Source organism: Bos grunniens, chromosome 2 (assembly GCF_055505025.1).
Source record: "Bos grunniens cultivar Pamir isolate PY7600 chromosome 2, Bosgru_T2T1.0, whole genome shotgun sequence".
NCBI lineage: Eukaryota > Metazoa > Chordata > Mammalia > Artiodactyla > Bovidae > Bos > Bos grunniens.
The window spans coordinates 111,443,700-111,450,349 of record NC_141166.1 but is presented as its reverse complement, the minus strand read 5'-3'; the positions used below and the strand labels follow the sequence as shown (position 1 = coordinate 111,450,349).

Genomic DNA, 6,650 nt, shown 5'->3' with positions numbered 1-6,650 from the left:
GTATCAACCCAATAAGATACAATGTTTGTAAATATTTATATAGCCAACATAGAAGCACCTAAGTATATAAAGCAAGTATTAGCAGACCTAACCTGAGAAACAGTAATACAATAACAGGGAATTTTAATATCCACCTTCATGAATAGGTAAATCATCTAGACAGAAAATAAGGAATAACATCAGCCTTAAATAACATGTTAGGCCAGATGAACTTAATAGATCTGAAAAACACTGGCCAGGGCAGCATCCCCCCCATGCAGTCAAATTCACCAAAACTTCTGAATCCTCCAAAACTACTAATAGCCTTGTATTGACAAAAAAAACCTTGCTGATAATAAACAATCGATCAAGACATTTTGTATGTTAATTATATACTGTATTCCTAAAAAAAAGCTATAGAAATGTTAAGAAAGAGAAAATATATACATTTACTACTGTATTTGTCAACACAAGTTTACAAGACAAATCATCTGTCAGTACCTAGATCAATATTGTCTTTTGTATAACACTGTAGATATTACATGTATTATCAACAGTAGACATCAAAAATGAAGAAAACATTTATTTACAGGTATAATCATGTATCAGTAATGAAGCAGTAATACTGCTTTCTGGTAGTCTGTAATCCATAGAAAGACTTAACTAGCCTATACGCTATGAATGAATCATTGTGAAAATTTTTTGGCACAAACTAGTAGTCATATTCATAACATAGTATTGGAAACACTGTTGCACATTTTAAAAAAATTTACCTATGATGATAGGCTGTTATGCAGTTTCTCCAATTACAAGAGAGGTAGCCACTGCAGCTGCTAAGTCGCTTCAGTTGTGTCCAACTCTGTACAACCCCACAGATGGCAGCCCACCAGGCTCCTCTGTGCCTGGGATTCTCCAAGCAAGAAGAAGAGTGGGTTGGCAATTCCTTCTCCAATGTATGCATGCATGCTAAGGCACTTCAGCTTTGTCCAACTCTGTGCGACTCCCACCAGGCTCCTCTGTCCACGGGAGTCTCTAGGCAAGAATACTGGAATGGGTTGCTATTTCCTACTCTGCAAGAGAGGTAGACTGTATAATAATATAATTCTTTGAATGCAAAGTTAAAAAGCAGTGAGAAAACTAACACGTTGGTTTCATAATAAATACCACTCACCTTATGTCTATGTAAAGACAGGCTATCCACTTCAGTACATCTTGCGCACAATGTTCTACAGATATAATTGAAAAAAAAAAAAAAAATCTATGTATAAGTGCCCCACACAAGTCAAACCCATGTTGTTCAAGGATCAACTGTATACAGAACATTCCATCCAAAAGCAACAAAATACACATTCTTCAAGTTGTACATCCAACATTCTCCAGGACAGATCATATTAGGTCACAAAACAAGTCTTAACAAATGTAAGACTGAAATTGTAACAGGCATCTTTTCCAACCACAATGGCTTTAAACTAGAAATCAATTATAAGAAGAAAACCAAAAAAAATCCACAAATATGTGAAGATTAAATAAGATACTACTGAAAAACAAAAATGAGTCAAAATAAGTTTTAAAAATATCTTGAGCAAATAAAAACAAAAATGCAACACAGCAAAACTTAAAGAGATGCATCAAAAGCTGTTCTAAGAGGGGCTCGTGGTGATAAATGCCTACACCTCAAGAAAAATTTCAAATCCTAACTTCATACCACAAGGACCTCAAAATTTCAAACACAACTTTACCTTCAAGAAAAAGAACAAAACAAACCAAAGTTAGGAGAAGACAGGAAATTACGAAATCATCAGAAATAAAACAGACTTAAGAAAACATGAAACTAAGAGCCGGTTCTTTAAAACGATAAAATTGACAAACTTCTGGCTAGACTGACCAACAAAAAAGAGGACTCTAAATCAGAAGTGAAAAACTGGTGTTAAAACTGATGCCACAGAGACACAAAGGATCATAAGAGACTGCTATGAACAATTATACACCAAAAAATTTGACAACCTAGAGAAAAGGATAAATTCCTAGTAACATAAAACTGGCCAAGATTGAATCGAATGAATAGGAAATCTGAACATACCAATTACTAGTAAGAAGACTGAATCAGTATCAAAAACCTAATGAAAGGGAACAGATGACTTCACTGGTGAATTCTACTGAATATTGAAATGATACCAATCTTTCTCAAACTCTTTCAAAAAGAACAGGAGAGAATATTTTCAAATTCCTTTTACAAGGCTAACCTTACCCCCATGACAAAACCAGATGATGACACAAAAAATAATTAAAGCAAACATCCCTAATGTACATAAAATATGAAAATCTTCAACAAAATATTAGCCAACCTAATTCAACAACTCATTAAATAATCATACACCTTGACTAAGTGGGATTTACTTCAGGAATGCAAGGAATAAATCATCTGCATGCAATATAATACACAGTATTAACCAAATGAATAAAAATGATTGAAGGTACTTCTAGATGGGCTTATGAGATTAGCATTGTTGATTTCCAGAATGTGCAGTGATTCAGGAGCTGGAGACAAAGTGGTGGAGTAGAAGGATTTGAGCTCGCCTCCTTTTACAAAACACCAGAATCAACTAACTGCTGAACAATCATCAACAAAAATAGACTTGAATCTACAAAAAAAAAAAAAAAAGTTATTCTACAATACAAAGAAGCCACAACAAGATGGTAGGAGGGGCACTGTTCTGATATAACCAAATAATGTATCTGCCAGGTGGGCAACCCACAAACTGGAAAATAATTATATTGCAGAGGATCTCCCACAAGAATTCCCAAAAGGAACTCCCACATCAGGCTCCCCAGCCTGGCAGTCTAACATGAGGAGGAGGAGAAGCCCCCAAAGCATTTCGCTATGAAGGCCAGTTGGCTTGAGCTGGCCTTCAAAGGAGCTCCACAGGAGCTCCACAAGACTAGAGGCAACAGAGACTCCACTCTTGGAGGTGCACACAAGTTTTCATGTGCACTAGGTCTCAGGGCAAAGTAGTCATTTGATAGGAGATGGAGCCAGACATACCTGCGGGTCTTGGAGGGTCTTCTGGGGAGGTGAGGGTTAGCTGTGGATCACTGTGGAGGCAAAGACACTGGTGGTTGCCTTGGAATATCCATTGGCATAACCAAGACCTAGCCCCACCCAACAGCCTGCAGGCACCAGTGCTGGGACACACCTCAGGCCAAACAACCAACAGAATAGGAACACAGCCCCACCCACCAGCAGACAGGCTGCCTGAAGTTCAGTCCAGTTCAGTCCCTCAGTGTCCAACTCTGCAACCCCATGAATTGCAGCACACCAGGCCTCCCTGTCCATCACCAACTCCCAGAGTTCACTAAGACTCACGTCCATCGAGTCAGTGATGCCATCCAGCCATCTCATCCTCTGTCGTCCCCTTCTCCTCCTGCCCCCAATCCCTCCGAGCATCAGGGTCTTTTCCAATAAGACAACTCTTCGCATGAGGTGGCGAAAAGTACTGGAGTTTCAGCCTCTGCATCAGTATGGTCTAAGGACTGGTCTCCTTTAGGATGGACTGGTTGGATCTCCTTGCAGTCCAAGGGACTCTCAAGAGTCTTCAACACCATAGTTCAAAAGCATCAATTCTTCAGCGCTAAGCTTTCTTCACAGTCCAACTCTCACATCCATACATGACCACTGGAAAAACCATAGCCTTGACTAGATGGACCTTTGTTGGCAAAGTAATATCTCTGCTTTTTAATACGCTGTCTAGGTTGGTCATAACTTTCCTTCCAAAGAGTAAGCGTCTTTTAATTTCATGCTGCAGTCACCATCTGCACTGATTTTGGAGCCCAGAAAAATAAAGTCAGCCACTGTTTACACTGTTTCCCCATCTATTTCCCATGAAGTGATGGGACCAGATGCCATGATCTTCGTTTTCTGAATGTTGAGCTTTAAGCCAACTTTTTCACTCTCCTCTTTCACTCTCATCAAGAGGCTTTTTAGGTCCCCTTCATTTTCTGCCATAAGGGTGGTGTCATCTGCTTATCTGAGGTTACTGATATTTCTCCCGGCAATCTTGATTCCAGCTTGTGCTTCTTCCAGCCCAGCGTTTCTCATGATGTACTCTGCATATAAGTTAAATGAGCAGGGTGACAATACACACCCTTGATGTACTCCTTTTCCTATTTGGAAGTAGTCTGTTTTTCCATGTGCAGTTCTGTTGCTTCCTGACCTGCATATAGGTTTCTCAAGAGGCAGGTCAGGTGGTCTGGTATTCCCATCTCTTTCAGAATTTTCCACAGTTTATTGTGATCCACACAAAGGCTTTGGCATAGTCAATAAAGCAGAAATAGATCTTTTTCTGGAACTCTCTTGCTTTTTTGATGATCCAGCAGATGTTGGCAATTTGATCTCTGGTTCCTCTGCCTTTTCTAAATCCAGCTTGAACATCTGGAAGTTCATGGTTCACGTTTGCTGAAGCCTGGCTTGGAGAATTTTGAGCATTACTAGCATGTGAGACGAGTGCAATTGTGCAGTAGTTTGAGCATTCTTTGGCATTGAAATGAAAACCGACCTTTTCCAGTCCTGTGGCCACTGCTGAGTTTTCCAAATTTCCTGACATATTGAGTGCAGCACTTTCACAGCATCATCTTTCAGGGTTTGAAATACCTCAACTGGAATTCCATCACATCCACTAGCTTTGTTTGTAGTGATGCTTACTAAGGCCCACTTGACTTCATATTCCAGGATGTCTGGCTCTAGGTGAGTGATCACAACATCGTGATTATCTGGGTCATGAAGATCTTTTTTGTACAGTTCTGTGTATTCTTGCCACCTCTTCTTAATCTCTTCTGCTTCTGTTAGGTCCATACCATTTCTGTCCTTTATCAAGCCCATCTTTGCATGAAATGTTTCCTTGGTATCTTTAACTTTCTTGAAAAGATCTCTAGTTTTTCCCATTCTGTTGTTTTCCTCTATTTGCATTGATCGCTGAGGAAGGCTTCCTAATCTATCCTTGCTATTCTTTGGAACTCAGCATTCAAATGGGAATATCTTTCCTTTTCTCCTTTGCTTTTCACTTCTATTCTTTTCACAGCTATTGTAACGCCTCCTCAGACAGCCATTTTGCTTTTTTGCATTTCTTTTCCATGGGGATGGTCTTGATCCCTGTCTCCTGTACAATGTCATGAACCTCCGTCCGTAGTTCATCAGGCACTCTATCAGATCTAGTCCCTTAAATCTATTTCTCACTTCCACTATATAATCATAAGGGATTTGATTTAGGTCATACCTGAATGGTCTAGTGGTTTTCCCTACTTTCTTCAATTTAAGTCTGAATTTGGCAATAAGGAGCTCATGATCTGAGCCACAGTCAGCTCCCAGTCTTGTTTTTGCTGACTGCATAGAGCTTCTCCATCTTTGGCTGCAAAGAATATAATCAGTCTGATTTCGGTGTTGAGTTGACCATCTGGTGATGCCCATGTGTAGAGTCTTCTCTTGTGTTGTTGGAAGAGGGTGTTTGCTATGACCAGTGCGTTCTCTTAGCAAAACTCTATTAGCCTTTGCCCTACTTCATTCCATATTCCAAGGCCAAATTTGCCTGTTACTCCAGGTGTTTCTTGACTTCCTACTTTTGCATTCCAGTCCCCTATAATGAAAAGGACATCTTTTTTGGGTGTTAGTTCTAAAAGGTCTTGTAGGTCTTCATAAACCGTTCAGCTTCTTCAGCGTTACTGGTTGGGGCATAGGCTTAGATCACCATGATATTGAATGGTTTGCCTTGGAAATGAACAGAGATCATTCTGTCGTTTTTGAGATTGCATCCAAGTACTGCATTTCGGACTCCTTTGTTGACCATGATGGCCACTCCATTTCTTGTAAGGGATTCCTGCCCACAGTAGTAGATAATGGTCATCCGAGTTAAATTCACCCATTCCAGGCCATTTTAGTTCGCTGATTCCTAGAATGTTGATGTTCACTCTTGCCAGTTCCTGTTTGACCACTTGCAATTTGCGTTGATTCATGGACCTGACATTCCAGGTTCCTATGCAATATTGGTCTTTACAGCATTGGACCTTGCTTCTATCACCAGTCACATCCACAACTGGGTATTGTTTTTGCTTTGGCTCCATCCCTTCATTCTTTCTGGAGTTATTTCTTCACTGACCTCGTGTAGCATATTGGGCACCTATCAACCTGGGGAGTTCCTCTTTCAGTATCCTATCATTTTGCCTTTTCATACTGTTCATAGGGTTCTCAAAGCAAGAATACTGAAGTGATTTGCTATTCCCTTCTCCAGTGGACCACATTCTGTCAGACCTCTCCACCATGACCCGTCTGTCTTGGGTGGCCCCACAAAGCATGGCTTAGTTTCATTGAGTCAGACAAGGCTGTGGTCCATGTGATCAGATTGGCTAGTTTTCTGTGATTATGGTTTCAGTGTGTCTGCCCTCTGATGCCCTCTTGAAACACCTACCATCTCACTTTGGTTTCTCTTACCTTGGACATGGTGTATCTCTTCACAGCCTGAAGTTTCCCTGAGCCAAAAACTACCTTTAAAGACACGCTTTGACATGGCTCTGCCTACCAGAGGGTTAAGATCCAGCTTCACCCACCAGTGGGCAGGCACCAGTCTCTCCCACCAGAAAGTCTGCACAAGACCAATCTCACACACTGTGGAGGTGACACCAGA

At 40.6% G+C, this 6,650-nt stretch overlaps 1 long non-coding RNA gene across 2 annotated transcripts; it reads right to left on the bottom strand.

The window, feature by feature from the left end:
- Positions 1-652: 652 nt before the first annotated feature.
- On the bottom strand, positions 653-6,650 carry LOC147378529 (uncharacterized). Of its 2 annotated transcripts, XR_015147608.1 has the most exons (4): positions 6,458-6,598; positions 3,023-3,072; positions 1,151-1,205; positions 653-1,049 (listed from the first exon to the last, which is right to left on the bottom strand). It is a non-coding gene; the product is annotated as an uncharacterized LOC147378529 (long non-coding RNA). The 2 variants fall into 2 exon arrangements; XR_015147609.1 differs by lacking the exons at positions 653-1,049; positions 1,151-1,205 and adding an exon at positions 2,286-2,621 and having other exon boundaries at positions 6,458-6,650.